At 45.1% G+C, this 19,699-nt stretch overlaps 1 protein-coding gene across 4 annotated transcripts in view; it reads right to left on the reverse strand.

Annotated features, from left to right (window-relative positions):
* A1CF (APOBEC1 complementation factor) overlaps positions 1–10,428 on the reverse strand; it is a 107,270-nt gene extending 96,842 nt beyond the window's left edge. For all 4 annotated transcript variants that reach the window (XM_073548241.1, XM_073548240.1, XM_073548236.1 and 1 more), the window contains exon 1: positions 10,300–10,428. The gene's annotated coding sequence lies outside the window, so the exon portion shown is untranslated. The remainder of the gene's footprint in view (positions 1–10,299) is intronic.
* Between the last annotated feature and the right edge of the window lie 9,271 nt (positions 10,429–19,699).

A 19,699-nucleotide genomic window follows, 5' to 3' on the forward strand; every position in this document is an offset into this window, starting at 1 on the left:
AATCTGTCATATACTAGTATACCCAGTTCTTTTTCACACATGCTGTTGCTTAGCTGTATTACTCCCTTTCTGTAGATGTAATTTTCGTTTTTCTTGCCCAGGTGTAGAATCTTGAATTTTTTCCTGTTAAATACCATTCTATTAGTTGCTGCCCATTGTTCAAGCTTAGCTAGATCCTTCTGAATCTGAATCTAATGTTAGATATCACTCCTTCCTTTGCATTGTCTGCAAATCCTATTAGTTTACCTTCAGTTCTTTTATCTAGATCATTTATAGATATGTTGAACAACACTGGGTCCAGGGCAGAGCCTTGAGGTACCCCACTTGAAACACAATTCGATGCGCAACCATTTAATACCACTCGAGTACGATCACTGAGCCAGTTATAAATCCACCAAACGATAGCCTTGTCAATCCAAAACTTGGTCATTTTTTGAATAAGGATAGTATGAGATACTTTATCAAATGCTTTGCTGAAGTCAAGATATACTATACCAACCTCATTTCCCTGAACCACCTGTAAGGAGGAAGACCGGGCTGCGGGTATCTGTACCGTGCCGGGTCCGGAACTGTTGAGGCAGCCGGCCCAACCTCAGGACCTGGATAGGAGGGGCCAGATAAAAGAGAAAATGCACGCAGCGGTGGGCAGTTTTGCACAAACCAGCAGCGTGAGCAGTGTGCTCCGTTCCCTGCGCATCAGCGCTGCGACCTTTCATGCTTGCCGACGCCCACCGTCTTCAACAGGACCGATGGAAAGATAGACTCCATGCACCCATTGACTGTAGGAGATCACAGTGCCATGTGCTCTGAGACAGTGAGTACCACGCACGTGTGGTAGGGAGAAAGTCAGGTGCACAACCACGGCCTGCCTCGCCAGTTGCTGTACTTCAACCCACAATTGTTTCTGGAAGTACTGTGGCTCCTTGTACGTTAACCGCACGTGTTTGTGGACTAGGGGCTCAGCGGAAGGTACCGGAGCAACCCCTGCAGGACCACTTGCTGAGGAGGAGCATAAAGGACACAATAAGTTGCTTAACTGGACTGCTATTGTTTTACTTACATTATTCTTATTATCCCTTCTTTATCCATTTACCTCCCTGCGAGGAGTGAATACCCTGTTCTATTAAACTATTGCATTTGGTTAATCCTTGCTCTGCCTTCTGTCTGTCACTGCATCCAGCAACCTGCTTACACACAGTCAGTTATTCCATCATAGAAGGAAATTAGAGTAGTCAGGCATGACTTGTTTGATGCAAACCGATGCTGGCTCTGATTAATTACTGTATTCTTATCCAAGTACTTACATACATGCTGTTTAATCATTTGTTCAAAGATTTTTCCTGGTATTGAAGTAAGGCTCACTGGCCTGTAATTTCCTGGTTCCATCTTCTTTCCTTTTTTGAAGATAGGGACAACATTTGCCCTTCTTCAATCTTCTGGAACTTATCTTGTTCTCCAGGAGTTTTCAAAGATTCTGGCTAATGGTTCTGCAATTTCCTCTGCTAACTTTTTCAGCACCCTAGTATGTAATTCATCTGGGCCAGGAGATTCAAGTTCATTTAAACTAGCTAAGTGTTTCTTCGACATCTCTGTTTATATATACAAGTGTGGATTCTTTTATTCCTTCAGTGGCACTGTGTAGATCAGTTGATGTTACCATTGCTTTCTCAGAGAACACAGATGCAAAATAGGTGTTTAAAAGTTCGGCCTTCTCAACATAATTTTTGACCACTTCACCCTCTTCATCCTGTAAAAATCCTATAGCATCTTTGACTTTGTTTTCCTTTTGACATGCCCCAAAATACTTTTTTACTGCCTTTGGTCTACCCTGCTAGCCTCAATTCATTACTGGCTTTACTATTCTAATGCTAGCCCTGCATTCCCTTCAAACAGCATTATATTTTTCTTTAGGTATGCCAGACAATATAAACTGTGCTCTCTACATCCAAGTACGGAATTTAGGGTATCCGTCGCAGAGTGGACGTAGATAGCACAGTATGTATGTACGGTGATTGTTGTCTGTCTTTGGCATTTTAATTGGTTTAAAAGTTAAATTTTATCCTTTGTATCAAAATAACTCAGGTTTTTTTCTGGTTAGTCCTTTTTGATTTGTAAACCCCACTAGCTAATGGTTTAAAAAACAATTCTTTTCTTCCAGTAATTAAGTTCTGTTAACATCCATCCTGGTCTCTATAAATACTTCCAATTCTTCCATTTCAGGATTGTTACCGATTGTGCAGTGAGAATTTTAATTAGCAAACTCCCATCCTTCTTGGACATATCTTTCCTTTAGAGCATACAGCCACTGGACCTTTCCTATACTTTGAGTCCATTAAAATCTGTCTTTCTAAAGTCCAACCTTAACGACCTTAGGTATTTTTGGTTTTGCATTTTTTGTTACCCTTCTTCCCAGAGCCATAACTTTTTTCATTTTTGGACAAAATGGCCATGTGAGGCTTGTTTTTTGGGGTATGAGTAGTGTTGAGCTTTCCGATACCGCAAGTATCGGGTATCGACCGATATTTGCCGTATCGGAATTCCGATACCGAGTACCGATACTTTTTTCGTATCGGATACCGGAATCGGAAGTCCAAAATGCAATGAGCCACTTTTGTGGCTCTGATTGGCTGCCGAAATGACGTCATCATGATGCGCTGTCTGTGCGCATCATGATGCGCCGTCAGTTCGGGCCTTCGGGGGGGCTGTGCCGACTGTCCGGGGGTCTGTACCGGCCTGCCGGTGGTCTGTGCCGGCCTGCCGGGGGGCTGTGCCGGCCTGCCGGGGGGCTGTGCCGGCCTGCCGGGGGGCTGTGCCGGCCTGCCGGTGGTCTTTGCCGGCCTGCCGGTGGTCTTTGCCGGCCTGCCGGTGGTCTGTGCAGGCTCCGGGGGTCTGTGCCGGCCTGCCGGTGGTCTGTGCAGGCTCCGGTGGTCTGTGCAGGCTCCGGGGGTCTGTGCAGGCATCGTCCGATGGGACTACAAGTCCCATCGGGCGATGCCTGCTACCATGACAGTGATTGACACATTAGCCAATGATGGGACAGTAGTAGTCCCATCATCCGGCTAATGTGTTGAATGTAAAAAAAAAAAAAAAAAAAAAAAAAAAAATTTACATGCTACATACATACAACATGCATACTACATGTAACATACATACTACATACATGCTACATACATGCTACATACTACATACATGCTACATACATACTACATACATAATACATATATGCTACATGCATGCAACATACATACAACATATATACTACATGCATGCAACATGCATACTATATATATACACTATATATACTACATGTAACATACATACTACATATATACTACATGCAACATGCATACTACATACATACTACATACATAATACATGCATGCAACATACATACAACATATATACTACATGCATGCAACATGCATACTACATATATACTATATATACTACATGTAACATACATACTACATATATACTACATGCATACTACATACATACACTACATGCATGCAACATACATACTACATATATACCACATGCATGCAACATGCATACTACATATATACTGCATATATACTACATGCATGCAACATACATATATACTACATACAATACATACATATAGACATACAGTACATATAACATAGAGTACATACTCACCGTCACTTGTCACTTTGATCCCCAAAGCCATTGTCGCCTGAGGAATAAAATAAAAAAAAAAGGAATATCAAAATAAAAAAACACCAATATACTTACCCCGATCCGCAGAAGTCCACGAGGGTCCCACGTCCATCTTGCGTGGAGAACAGCAGCATCAACTGATGCTACCGTTCTCTACCAGCTCCAGGAATACAATGACGGAAGGTAGGTATCCTTCCGCACTGTATTCCTCCACCACTGTAAAAAAAAAGTCCCTAGTCTCACTTTATGCCATTGCTGCGTGGGAATTTCCCACGCAGCAATGGCATAAAGTGAGACTAGGGACTTTTTTTTTTTTTACTAGGGACTTTTTTTTTTTCGGCAACATCAGTTTGCCGAGCTGATGTTTTTAATGATACCATTTTGGTGCAGATACAATCATTTGATCACTCGTTATTGAATTTTAATTGACTTATTTTTCTTGCCACGCCATTAACGATCAAGTTAATCCTTTTTTTATTGATAGAGTGGTATCATCGCATTCAGATTGGCCCAAATATGTGTAGGTTTGAGTTTTGTTTTATTGTTTAATTTGACTGGGGTGAAAGGGGATGTGATTTGAACTTTTATATATTTTTTTTTTTTTTTACTTTTGGCATGATTCAATAGTCTCCATGGGAGACTAGAAGATGCCATAATCAGATCGGCTTTGCTACATACAGGCAATGATCAGTTTGCCTGAAAGAAGCAGAATTACTCACTTGGTACGAGCGGCGACCACCGGGTGGCGCTGACAGCAAGCCGGCAGTGACAGCCATCTAGGTCTCCAGGAGACCTCTGGTTGTCATGCCAACCTATCAGTAACCCGCGATCACATGACTGGGGTTACCGATGGGTGGATTTTCGACCAGAGGGCTGGAAGCGTGCGTTAAATGCCCCTGTTAGAGTTTGACAGCGGCATTTAATGGGTTAATAGCAGAGGGTGGTTCACAGTTCCACCCGTGCTTGCACCGCCGCATGTCAGCTGTTCAAAACAGCACACGTGCCGGGAAAGATGTGGGCTCTGCGCTGGACCCCACATCAAAGGGAGGAAGTCTGACATCGGCGAAAATGTATGCCGGATGTCGGAAAGGGGTTAAAGTTTGAGTATTCACTGTTTTCTTCCTCTTGTAATCCAAAAATCGAGGATAGTATGATCATTGCCTCCTAAATTCCCAGCCACCTTTACTCCTCAACCATTTCATCCCTGTTCATAAGAATTAGGTCTAAGATTGCAGATCCTCTTCTTCTCTCTTCTACCTTTTGAAAGATAAAGTTGTCAGCAAGAGAAGATAAGAATTTTCTGGACAGAGTACTTTTCCCTGAGAGAGATTCCGAACAAATATCTGGATAGTTAAAATCTCCCATGATCACTATGTTGTACTTTTTTGAGAACAGATGTAAAAAGAGATCATCCATATCTTCAGTCTGTCCAGGTGGCTTATAGTTAACACCTACAATAGTGTCCTTTCTGTTCTCTCCTTGTATTCTTACCCAAACAGTTTCTGCAGAGCTACCAGTAGAGATGGTGCAAATAGAGTTGCAGGACCCTGTCCATTGGACACGATAATTATCTGTAGCTGCTAGACAAGAGCCCCGAGAATCGCTTTTTTTTTTTTTAATATATATATATTAGATTGTCTGCTAGGACATGACACACATGTGAAATTGTGCCAGTCTAGCTAATTAAATAAGAGCTGCAGATTCTTATAGGCAGTAAGTTGTCCGCCGAGCTCTAATCAAGAGACCACAGATTCCTGACATGGTCTCTAGTCTGGGTCCAGCAAATTGATTTGCACCAACCATATTGTATATACTATATAATCCATGCATTAAATGAATATCACACTCTTAACTCAGCAAAAAATGGAATGCCTAGTGCATGTTGCAACAAGGATAGAACTCCAAGAGAACAAATCCAACAAAACAAAATGACTACAGCACCAGGGTGTTCAAGAAAAAAAATTATTAGTGTGGCGCCCCTGAGGGTTCAGTTGCCACAGAGGTACTGCACCTCCTCCTGAGGTGTGGTACCCCACCATCCAGGTAAGTTGGAGGCTCCTGACCACGCTCCAACACTTGCATCCCACACAACACAGTAGTTCAGCAAAGCCACATTGCGGCTCCCTGCTTGGAGTGTAGCAGAGCACCTTTGGTGCTCCCTGCTTGGAACACGAAACGTGCTGGGAGGCGGGTGGAGTTAGAATACATAAAAGAGCGGGAAGGTTTAGGAGTAGAGTTCAGTTGAGTTGAGTTGCAGTTCAGTTCAGAGTTGGAGGAGAGAAGATCCCTGGGAGAGGGATGGAGGAAGGAGGTGCTGCAGCAGATCTCAGTGACCTGGGTCTGCTGGCACGGGAAAGGAAAGAAGGAGAAAGACATTGAACAGAAACCTGATCTTCCATAAGAAGGAAAGACTAGTATGGAACGTAGGAGTAAAAGGGAACAGAGGACATGAGTTAGAAGAGAACCCTGCCTAGAAGTTCTAAGCGCAAGGCCGGGGCCCGGTCCCAGAGGTTATATGGATACTAATGGTCCTACAGCAGACACCGGTGGAGTAGTGAGCTGCAAATGCACTACTCCCATCTAAGACTTGGGGGCACAACAGCAACTTGGATAGTGAGCCGGGACTCAGGAATAAGGAGTCCCCGAAGCAGGCTACAGCTGTCTGCCGTACAAGTATTGTTCTTGGGAACATCTGTCAGGAGGAACTCCAGTGTAACTCAGTACTAGGAGTACTTCACACCAAAGGCGCTATAAGAGGAGACGTTCAGAAAGGCACATGTTGGCGGAGTGTTGGAAGTTAGCATTCCATCTGACCTGGAGGTTGACTGAGTCCCTGACCCGGAGGACACAGCACGGAGGCAGGCACCTGTGTGTACTACAGACTGTGAGTAAAGCTTTGGAACTACATGCTCTGGTGTCCTCCAATTATTCCTGCGCTAACACACCCTGTACTACTACATCTAGGTACCAGCTTCTACACCACCTGTGCCTCTCCTCTACCCCTACATCTACACTGCCTTGGGACTACAGCTCCAACTGTGGGGAGCTTCACCATCTTGGCTGCAACACACCACCAGTCCCAGAGGATCTGCATGCAGCATCGGCTTAACATCTCACTTGCCGAATACCACAGGTGGCGTCACAAACTATTCATTTAATCAACTACATTCCACCATTTCAATTCCCCCATTACTTGGGCACCCAGGGCCACGGACCGGGTCACCACTGCTGTGACACATCCCGCTGACACCGGCCCGGTACTGAGTACCCCACATGATGTGTAAAGTTTCAGCTCTAAAATGAGTTTTCCTGAAGCAGTTAGCAAGTGCCCAAATACAGATGTAAACACGTGCAATCTTATTTAGGAAGTCTAGCCTAAAGTACTGTATGAAATAAAAGAAAAAATACAATTACCATAAAACACAGACCAAATGTGAGTCTCCATATGACGATATTAATCCATTGCATAAGAAAACCTCACGTTCTATATATATACTAAAATATCACATAAAACATTATTGATCAATTATCTACAGTAATAAAGTTCAAGCAATGTGTACTGAGGCCACAGCTTATGTATTATGCAATACAGTAATTTCACTATTTGCACGCTGGTGGCTTGTGGCTACCTAGTTTTCACTAGTGCTCTTGATGGTGGAGCTAGGCTTGAGCTGCATGTAGCTGCCAGGTACCACTGCAGGGCAGTCCCTGGTATTGCAGCAGTTGAACCCAAGGGTCAGGAACTCAGGTATGGACTCAGAGTCCAAGGCAGGACTGAAAACTGATGCTAGTCCACAGGGCCGGCTCCAGATGTATGAGTCTCCGTGGACTCCTTTAACAGATACCACAATTAATGATGCACAGATAAATATAGAAACAGTACAATGCCAAAAATTTCACTTCTTACATTACATGAGTGATATCTATTGTAAATTCTACAATAGCTCAGAAACCAGTGAATCCTCGAAGCATACAGTGCATGCCCTGAAGGGGATTCAATGATTTTCATTTTAGAATGGACAGTATAGTCCTCCATACAGTATAATGAGCCCAAAATATTGCTCCATACAATATGACGCCCCATATATTATTCATACAGAATAATGGGCCCTATATAGCGCTCCATACAGAATAATGGGCACCAAATCAATGGACCTCATAAAATGCTCCATATAGAATAATGGACCCCATATATTGCTCCATACAGAATAATGAACCCCATATATTGCTCCATACATAATAACAGACCTCATAATGCTCCACGCGGAATAATGGGACCCATATTATGCGGCATACAGAATAATAGGACCCCATAAAATGTTCCATACAGTATAATGAACAAAGAACAAGAAAGATTAGTCACATGATGGGTGTGCACACCTGTTTCAATACTTAGACCAAGAAAACAATGATAAAATATACAGCTGTAGGCCGGGGTCACACTGGCTAGGAATACGGACGAGTGAGAAGCGTTAAAAGCACGCATTACACACGGACAAATTATTCTCTATGGGTTTGCTCCCAACAGCCGTATATTTCTCGGGCGTATTCTACGGTCCGTGCCAATCGCAGCATGCTGCGATTGTCAGCATACTACGCCCATAATACGCCAATGCAAGTCTATGGGTGCGCTAAAAATACGCTTTACACACGGACCACACATGTGACTTGCAAGAAATACGCACCCGGTGTCTTTTTGAAAAGCCGGCAATTCAGTGCGCTATACAGTAAACTCACACTGACAGGTTTAATAAAGAAACGAAAGAATAGATATATACACATAGAATACACATATATATACACATACATGTCATTGTGACAAACATATATATATATATTTATATTTCACAGAGTTCTTCAAAGCAGAATAGCCGCTAATTAAATTGCTGGCTTCTATCAAATCATTCCCAACCCGACATGAAATGACACATGGTTTACATTCAGTAAAACATTTCATTTCATGTTTTTTAATATGTAACTGACTAATAATTAGATGAGGGTTTGAGTGCAAACTTTGGGAGCTGTAGTTGTTATTTTAAGGGGTTAATTCATTGTTAAAAAATGCGTGGGCTTCCCATTGCCCTATAGTGGTGGCGAGTGGGTTAATCTAACAAAGGGTTAATGTCACCATTCGATTGTAAGGTGATATTAACCCTTTGTTAGATTAACCCATTCGCCACCGCTACAGGGCAATGGGAAGCCCACACATTTTTTAACGATTTAACCCCTTAAAATAACAACTACAACTCCCAAATTTTGCACTCAAACCCTCATCTAATTATTAGTCAGGGACATATTAAAAAACATGAAATGAAATGTTTTACTGAATGTAAACCATGTGTCATTCCATGTCAGGTTGGGGAATGATTTGATAGAAGCCGGCAATTTAATTAGCGGCTATTCTGCTATGAAGAACTCTGTGAAATATAAATATATATATATATATATATATATATATATATATATATATATATATTGTCTCAATGACTTGTGGTGTGTGTATATATATATATATATATATATATATATATATGCATTCTATGTGTCTATATCTATTTCGTTTCTGTTATAAACCCTGTCATAGGGCTCCATTATATGTCCGTTTTGCAAGGCGGCGAGAAAATCTCGCCATACGGATTGCATACGGATGCCATACGGATTACATACGGATGCAGACATGCGCAAAATACACAACCACACCTTGCTTACGGATGACATACGGAGCACTATTTAGGGGTCATTCATCCGTATTACGCCTGTAAACTACGGACCGTATTTTGCATCGGTTAGTGTGACCCCGGCATTATTCAAAAACTAGGACACACAAATCCACAAACAATAAAAACAATTGAAAACATGTAAACATCATGGCAGTCCACCCATGCTCCTCAAAGTTAAAGGGTGACTATTTGATTTTATAACCATGTGTTAAACCAACAATAGACAAATTACAGTTAGTAGTAAGCTATGACAGGATCACATCATAGCATATAGCAATCATTCATGAGGATAGATAACAGACAATACATAGCAGCTATAAGGCTGCGTGCACACGTTGCAGATTCTGCAGCGGATTTTTCAGCGCAAATTTGACTAATTCCGCAGGTAAAAAGACCTGCGTTTTACCTGCGGATTTAGTGCAGAATTGCCTGCGAATTTCTAGAATGGAGCAGGTGTCAAAATGCTGCGGATTCCGCAAAAAGAATTGACATGCTGCGGATTTAAATCCGCTGCTAATCCGCGTGGAAAAATCCACAGCATGTTCATGGCGTTTTCCATTTTGCATAGATGAAAATGATACTGTACAATACAGCAAAATCTGCTGTGGATCTGCAGGGCCAAATCCGCTGCGGATCCGCAACGTGCGCACACACCCTAATCCTATGTAGACAATGTGTCCCAGTGAAACTCTACAGCAATGGATTAAACATGATTCAACTATATTTGGGATTGCATGGTATGGAGGTCACACACACACACACACACACACACACAAAAAGTGCACATCAATAAGATCTAATCAAGTGCAATGGTATTCAATGCTAGCAGGGGAGAAGGCTAGAGAAGTAAATAGAAATAAGCCAATGACTGGATAAAAGGATCCTTATGTATGGCTACCTGAAAAACACACGGGAGGCACCAAAAAACTGCTATAGTGAACAGTGCATAAGAAAGGAGGGTTGGGTGGCAGCGCCCACACATATCACTGTTTTAAGACAACTTCATCAGGGAAAGAATGCCCTTAGATCCAAAGCATAGCATATATAAGCAAAAAGTTTAATTAGCAACAATTATTTACTGGTGTGGTAGAGGAGTCCAATTGGTCACAAGGGAGAATGTGGCAGGGGACCATGGCAACACCATGTAAACAGTGGACAATCACATGTGTTGTCTGTCTGGAGAGCGCCATATTCTTGTGCACGCGTGGTAAGAGAGCAATGGTGTCATCAGCAAGCCAACAATGCGATCTGAGCATAGCGAGCAGCCGCGCCATGAAGCCATGCATGCGCATTTGCAGGAGAAAGCACTTACTAATGAGAGAGGAACAGCATCAAAACTGCAGTGAGGGTGGGAGCCCAGATACAATTGCAGAAGCACAAAGCACGCATGTGCACATGGGTTGAGACAGAAGGACATATTTTTTTTTTTGTGACCTCCATACCATGGAATCCCAAATCTAGTTGATTCATGTTCAATCCATTGCTGTAGGGTTTGAGTGGGACACATTGTCTACATCTACACGAACAGGTCACTCTGACATTGGATTATATCTGCTACTGTATGTACTGCCTGTTATTTTTCCTCATGAGTGATTGCTATATGCTATGTTGTGATCCTGTCATAGCTTACTACTAACTGTTATTTGTCTACTGTTGGTTTAACATACGGTTATAAAATCTGATAGGATTAGTCACCCTTTAACTTTGAGGGGCACGGGTGGACTGCCATGATGTTTACATGTTTTTATATTTTTTCATTGTTTGTGGATTTGTGTCCTAATTTTTGAATAAGGCTGGGATCACACTACTGTGTGTGATGCGAGAAACTTGCACGAGTAGAAATACATGCAGCCGCAGCTCTGGTCCTGAGTGCCGGTGGCAGTGCCCGGTGTTGATGCGAGAAACTCGTGCGAGTTTCTCGCATCATACACGGTAGTGTGATCCCGGCCTTAAGCTCTATATTTTATAATTGCTTTTTTGGTCTGAGTATTGAAACAGGTGTGTGTAGGGGAGTGAAGCAAGACGTCCCCTTTAAGGTCATCTCCCTTTAATAAGTCTTAATATATATATATGTCATTATTCACGCTACTGCTACTATATTACCATTGTTTGTTTTATTGGTACTGCCACAATATATATGTGTTACCATGCTGTAAAGATTGTAATATATTGTATAATGTTCTGTATATTTATGTATAGATTAGGGTAAGCTAGTGCATCCTTTGGGATCATTAGAGGAGGGGACTATTAGTATAGGGTTCTTAGATATGGGTAAGTGTAGTTCTGTTGTGGGCTACTAGATGGGGGCATACTAGTTATAGGTATATCTTGTAGAAAGTTCATAGAGGGTTAATCGTAGGAGGAGCTGCTATGGGTTAAGTAAGTGTAGGAGATAGGAACAAAGCAGAAGGGTGAGGACTCCCGAAGTGCCCACAAGGGCTCTAGGCCCAGGATGACATAGCAGCTACGAAACGTTCTGTTGGAAGAAAAGTGCACGGGCACAATCAGATGGTTGCTGGATGAGCTCTAAGCACCCCAAGAGTTACTGTGTTTCACAGCAGCAAGGAAAGGACAAAATTCCATGGTCCAAGAGTCGTGCAGGGCGCAGAATATTCACAGTGTGGCAGATCTTATATAGGGCTGAAGCGGATGAATGGGATCCCCTATGTCTTGATACTGCGGTACAGCCTAGGGCGCTACTACCCTGTAATGTGCGTGAGGACAAAGAAAGCAGGAAAGGGAAAGTGCATGAGGAATTCTGTGTGGACTGTAATGTTACTGATGTGCCCGGGACCGTTGAAGAGTAAAAAGTAAAATCGTTTGTTTGGCATCTGAACCGGTATCTGTGTCCATTCTTTCCACCCTATGCATTGAAGTTGAGTGTACAGGAGTTGTGCAACACCCGCTATGGAATCCCTGACAGTGAACTAGAACCTCAAACAGGTACGCCGGTAGAAGCTGACAATTTTTCTGCGGGAGGAGGCCAGGACACCAAGGCCCTGGAGTCCTTGGTCATGACTACCATCCTGGCTCCTTCTTACATGTGCACACCCATCTTGTGTCTGGTCTTTCTTGCTTTTTGTTCATGTTGTATTTCCAGGCACGGTGTGGCACCCTGGTAGTTACATACATTGACATGCATACTAATAATGGAGGTGCACGCTATTTCTCTTTGTTCCATACGGGTATAATGGACCCCATATAATGCTCTATACAGAATAATGGGCCTTATATAATTCTCCATCCCAAAAATATGGGCGTCATATAATGCTCCATACAGAATAATGGGCCCCATATACTGCTCCAAAAAGCCTGGGCCCTTTATAATGCTCCATACAGAATAGGCTCCATACAGTGCTCCAAACAGAATAATGAGCCTCATATTATGCTCCATGTATATAATACTTCATACAGAATGGGCCCTTTAAAGTGCTCAATACAGAATAATTAGCCCCATATAATGCTCCATACAGAATAATGGACCCCATATAATGCTTGATACAGAATGGGCAGCTTATAATACTCCATACAGAATGGGCTCCATATAGTGCTCCATACAGTATAATGGGCCGCAGATAATGCTCCACAGAGAATAATGGTCACCACATAATGCACCATACAGAATAATATACCCTATATATTGCTACATGCAGAATAACAGCCATACAGAAAAATGGTCACCATATAATGCACCATACAGTATAACCGGCCCCATATATTGCTCCTTACAGAAGAATGAACCTCATATAATGCTAATGCTCCATATAGAATAATGGGCTCCATATAATGCTCCATACAGAATGGGCACCATATAATGCTCCATACAGAACAATTAACCTCATAAAATGCTCCATATAGAATAATGGGCCCCATATAATGCTCCATACAGAATAATGGACCCCATATATTGTTCCATACAGAATAATGAGCATCATATAATGCTCTATACAGAATAATGGATCCCATATACAGAATAATGGGCCTTATATAATGGTCTGTGCAAAAAATGAGCCTCATATAATGCTCCATACAGAATAATGAACCCCATATAATGCTCCATACATAATAGGCCTCATATAATGCTCCATACAGAATAAAAAACCCCATAAAATGTTCCATACAGTATAATGGATCCCATATAATGCTCTATACAGAATAAAGGGCCTTATATAATTCTCCATCCCAAAAAATGGGCCTCATATAATGCTCCATGCAGAATGGGCCCCATATACTGCTCCAAAAAAACTGGGCCCTTTATAATGCTCCATACAGAATAGGCTCTATATAGTGCTCCAAACAAAATAATTGGCCCCATGTAATGCTCTATGCAGAATAATGGGCCTCATATAATGTTCCATGCAGAATAAAGGGTTCTATATAATGCTTCATACAGAATGGGCCCTTTAAAATGCTTATTACAGAATAATGAGCCCCATACAGAATTGGCTCCATATAGTATAATGGGCCCCATATAATGCTCCATACAGAATTATAGACTGCATATATTACTACATGCTGAGTAATGGGCCTCATATAATGTTCCATATAGCATAATTGTTAGGCATCGGGTTTCCGTCGCTGCACAGCAGGAATCCCGAGCCTTGCCTTTGGCGGTCTCCCATTCTTCTCCGTTCACAGAGGAGCCTGCTCAGCAGACTTGTCAATCCCGGTGCTCTGCTCAGACCAGCTTTGTAGGTTTGGTTGCTGCTTCCACCTCTGGTCCAGCTATAGCAACGCATGCTGGTCAGCAACGAACAACTCCAGGGACTAAGTCCTTTCGGTTCACTGAGCATGTTTGTGGGACGATCTTCCATTGGAGGTCGGAGGTCACATGCTCAGGTCCTTCTCCAGCTCGGAGTGGACCATCAGAAAGGTCCCGGAAGGATGCTGCTATAAAAGGCTCACATGACCGCCCCGCCATGTGCTATGATAGGCTTTGATTCTATATTGTTTAGTGGTATGTGTGATGATGGATGTATGAAACTGGTGACTGACTCATTAAGACTCCCTCCCTCTGATACACATGAGCTAGGGTCCTAGAGTCAGAGTTAGCACCTAGCACTAGGACTGCTTAGCGCCACAGTGTATTCAGCTCTCCTTCCTGCAGTGCCTGTGGGCGTCGGTCAGTACAGGCTTCACATACCGCTGATAACACATTGTTTGCCAGAGCGGCGCCGTGCGCAGATACTTGTGCTTTCCACCACTTTTCTTATGCTGGTTAGTGATGACCACCAGAGTAGACATTGTACCCGCTCTGAGCGATAGTTTGCACTGAGTCATGATCTGTGATGCTTAACAGGTCACGCTTATATGCCGGCTAGTACAGACTCTGTGAAGTAACAGAGTCTGCCCTTGCACGCACTGGGTCAGAGGTTACCCGCCAGTGTCCTGCTACCTCCTGTTATATCCCATTCATCATTGCCTAGCTGCAGTTTACATCTCTGCACGGTGGACCCCGGGCTGCGAATGCACCATATACCTTATACCATCTTCATTATTTAGTGCGTTCCACCAGCCCATAGCATTATCATAGCACCAGGGTCTGGCTGGCATGATGGAAGAGCAGATGAGCAGCGTCTGCAGAGATATGTCCAGCAGCTGGAAGGCAGGTTGTCAGCTCTCGAGCGGTCAGCCTCAGCTGCGGATGTCACTGCAGTCGCTGTACAGGCAGCTGCAGAGGCTGTTTCCCACGCCTCCATGTCCATTCCTGTCCCGACGTTGTCCCATCTCCCGTTGCCCGATAAGTTCTCGGGTGACAGCACCTCATGCAAGGGTTTCGTGAGCCAGTGCTCTATTCAGCTTGGGCTGCTGGCTACGCGATTTCCCTCAGAACAGGCTAAGGTGGGATTCATTATCTTCCTCCTGTAGGGCAGGACTCTGGAATGGGCCACTCCATTGTGGGAGCGTGATGACCCCATGGTACAGAGTGCCTCCCAGTTCCTGGTCTCTCTAAAACAGTCCTTTCTGGGGCCACGGGTCACACATGATACCTCGCTTCTATTGTTGGCACTGGTATAGGAATCCTTCTCGGTCAGCCATTATGACGTCCGGTTCCGGATACTGGCTTCTGAGTTGGAATGGACAGACAAGGTGCTTATACCAGTGTTCTGGAGGGGTTTAGCGGAGCACGTCAATGACGCTCTGGCTACCAGGGAGGTTCCTGTTACTCTGGAGGAGCTTATTACCATCTCCACCCACGTAGATCTCCGTTTCACTGAGCGCGGGTTGGTGCGCTCCCAGTCCAGATCGAGGGTTAGGTTGGCTCTCTAAACCTCTGGAACTTCCTTGGTGCGCACCCCTGTGCTCTGTTTCCAGTGTCGACAGCCTGGTCACCTGGCTAACAGGTGCCCACAGCGGTCGGGAAACGCCCGCGTCTAGTGGTAATTGGAGGAGGACAACTAGACACTTTCTCCTCCAAGCTGTCCTTTAAAGGGACTCTAGAGTTTGGTCCTTCTACCTTGGTGGTAGAGGTTTGGTGGACTCTGGGGCAGAAGGCAATTTTATGTCTTCAGCCTTCGCCCAATGGCACGCAATCCCCTTGCTTCTGTTACCTCACACAGTTACCATCAGGGTGGTGAATGGCTTGACAATACTCTCACAAATTACACATCAGACTGCTCCCCTTAGGCTCTTGCTGGCTCCTTCCCACCACGAGACCTTGTCTCTCCTGATTATGCCAGAGGGCATCGATCAGGTTCTCTTAGGAGTTCCCTGGCTGCGTTGCCACTCTCCTCACATAGAGTAGTCCTCGGGGAGAATTCTAGGCTGGAGCAAGTCCTGTGAGGGTAGATGCTTGAGGGAGTGCAAACGGGTAGCTTCCACTGAGGTCCCCGCGGATCTTTCCTCACTCCCTAAGCACTATTGACAGTACGCGGATGTCTTCTCCAAAAAGGCGGCGGAGACTATTCCGCCGCATCGCCCCTATAACTGTCCTATAGATCTCTTGCCTGGTGCAGAGCCTCCTCATGTTAGTGACGGCGGAACACAATAAATATTAAATAATAGGAAGTGCGCTCACTGCCCGGGGTCCACTGTGCAGCAGGTGTTAAAACCTCTGCTAGACAATGGCAGACGCGCTATATGGCGGTATAGCACACGCGGGTTATACGTCACCCGATGTGCACTGGGCGTATCCTGTTGATTCACAGAGTCGCCTAAGGCATGAACATAAATGCCGAACCAGTTGACCTCACAGGACTCAGCGAAGTGCACGCACGGTATGTGGTAACAGGACTAAACCCAAGACTCAGGGCGATGTCCGTCTAGACCTACCATGCGTGTGGCGTCGCTACCGCGGATGCCAACTAGTGCTGCTACAGCAGCGCGGCGACTGACCCAGCCGCAATGCGACAGTGCCCAAGAGGGGCGCACTGTCGGACGCTAGCACTGTGGATGATGTGCCGTGTGGCCAGTAACTTGCCACTGACTGGCGCTGACTCTATAACTAGATCTCTAAACGCACTCATAATATCAGAGGGAGGGGAATCTTAATGAGTCATTTGCAGTCCATACATCCATCACCATTCACACAGCAGCAATTAGAGTCTATACTAGCACATGGCTGAGCGGCCATGCGGACCTTTTATAGCCGTGCGCTTCTGGGACCTTCCAGATCTCTGAGATGGACCAATCAGATCAGAAGGACCTGAGCACGTGACTCCTGATCTCAAATGGGAGATCGTCTCGTGAGCATGCCCAGTAGCACGATAAGAGGACTTAGCCACTGGGGTGGCTTGCTGCAGGACAGCCTGCGCTGCCATTGCTGACCCAGAGGTGGCAGCAAGAACCAGTCGTACAGAGCTGGTCTGAGCGGAGCATCTGGGATGTCGAGATTGCTGTGCAGGCTCCTGAGCGGTCGGTGGAGCATGGGAGACCGCTGGATGCAAGGCTCAGGATTCCCGCTGTGCAGCTGCAGGAACCTGACACCTAACATTACCCCCCCTAGGGCCCCCTCCCCTCTGAGCCTTGGTACTCTCAAATGCCGCGATCAGGAGCAGGGCATGGATGTTTTCCACTGGCTCCCAGGTCCGGGCCTCAGGACCATGACCCTTCCAGTCCACCAAATAAAATTTTTTGCCATGCACAATCCTGCATCCCACAATGGCATTGACCTCAAACTCATCCGAGGACAGGTCTGATGTCCCGGCAGATGACTCGGAAAACTGAGCCATGTGAGCTTGAGAAGGGACACATGGAAGACGTCAGAGATGGCCAAGTGTGGTGGAAGAGCCACAGTCCTCAGGCTCTCAGTGGGGGCAATTAGCCAAGGCTCAGCCTCCTTTTCCTCCACTGAGACCACCGAGCGAGAGAGCATCCGCACGGACGTTCTTCTCTCCAGACAGGTAGTGCAAGGTGAAGCGGAAGCAGGAGAAGAAGAGCAACCACCTAGCTTGACGAGAGTTCAAGCACTTGGCCGTTTGCAAATAGACCAGGTTTTTATGGTCATTGTACACCTGGAAGGGAAACCGGGCTCCCTCCAGGAGATGTCTCCACTCAGAAAAGGCCATTTTCATGGCCAGCAACTCCCTGTCCACGATGGAGTAATTCCTCTCCGCCGGTGAGAATGTCTTTGAGAAAAAGAAGCAGGGATGCTTCCGACCTTGAGCATCCTTCTGGAAAAGGACTGCTCCTGCACCGACGGATGATGCATCCACCTCTAGGATAAAGGGTTTATCCACATCGGGACGGCGGAGGATAGGAGCGCCAGCAAAATGGCACTTCAGAGAAGAAAATGTCACGGTCCTGTTGCCACCGCTGAGCAAGGACTCACCCACACTGCAGAGGGGCCCGGGGTCAGACAGTTCAGGCAAACAGGACCTGGAGGAGCTGAAGTCAGTGAGCAGTGAAGGACCTACGGTCATGTGACTGCAAGAGGGTGGGGCTTAGCGTCCTGCTGCCAGAGATGGCAGGACACTAATACAGGAATACTCAAAGTCAGGCAAACCGGGTCATACACAGAAATAGCAATAAAGTACCAGGGATGAGACAGAACGGAGAGTCGGGGCCAGGCAGTGGTCAAAGCCAAACAGACATAGAAGGTACTAAGCAGAATCCAACAAGCAGTATCCAGAGAACAGACCGAGTCGTACACAGAGTATCAGGCAAACAAGAACACAGCACAAACACACTCAGGGGTCAAACACAACTCTGCCAAGGGTGAAAGTATAACTGACGGGGATGGGAGCTTCCTGAGGCTATAAGAAGCTTTCCCAGACCCAGGGAGAGGCCACAATAATAGGCCCCAGGTATGCAGGTAAGAGCCTGCACTGGGATCTTAACATTTAACCCCAGAAGTGTCAGTCATCAGCACTGGTTCCAGACATTAAGTGTGCGAGACAAACCCGCACTGAGATCATGACAGTACCCCCTCTCAGTGGGGGGCCTCTGGACCCCCAGGCTTGCCTGGGTACTTCACATGGAAAACCCGCACCAGGCGATCCGCATGCATCAACCGGGCCGGCACCCAGGATCTGTCTCCGGTCCATACCCCTTATAATGAACCAGGTACTGTACCGACTGCCGTACCAACCTGGAATCTACGATATGACCAATCTTGTACTCCACCTGCCCCTCGACCAAAACAGGAGGAGCAGCGGACTCGGAGTCTCCCCGACTGTTTCAAAAGGTTTCAGCAGAGATTTATGGAAGACGTTAGGGATCTTGAAAGAAGGTGGAAGGAAGGTGGAAGGCACAGCCTATACGCCACTGGATTGATTTTTTCCACAATCTTGTATGGGTCAATGAATTTGGGCCCCAACTTGGCTGAACATAGTAACATAGTTTTGAAGGCTGAAGGAAGACCTTATGTCCATCTAGTTCAGCCTATTTTTAGTGCAGCTGTTCTGCATTGTTGATCCTGGGGAAGGCAAAAAACCCACAGAGTAGAAGTCAATTTTCTCCATAGGATCCATAGGGAAAAAAATTCCTTCCCCTAAGCGGGGTCAACCATCTACCTATAATATTATGTCATTCGTAACCTTCTATACTGTTACAAGAAAAGCATCCATTCCTTTCTTACATTCATTCAGTGAGTTGGCCATCACCACTTCCTCAGGAAGAGAATTCCAGAGACTCACTGCTTTTACCGTGAAGAACCATCTTCTATGGTGGTGCAGAAATTGTCTTTCCTCCAAACGAAGAGAATGCCCCCTTGTTCTTGTCACAGTCCTTGGTACAAACAGTTCATTGGAGAGATCTCTGTATTGCCCTCTGATATACTTGTACATATATATTAGGTCTCCCCTAAGTCTTCTCTTTTCTAGAGTAAATAAACCTAATTTTGATAACTTTTCTGGGTA

The sequence above is a fragment of the Dendrobates tinctorius genome, unplaced genomic scaffold (assembly GCF_039654945.1).
Source record: "Dendrobates tinctorius isolate UK_male_01 unplaced genomic scaffold, ASM3965494v1 ptg000156l, whole genome shotgun sequence".
Lineage (NCBI taxonomy): Eukaryota > Metazoa > Chordata > Amphibia > Anura > Dendrobatidae > Dendrobates > Dendrobates tinctorius.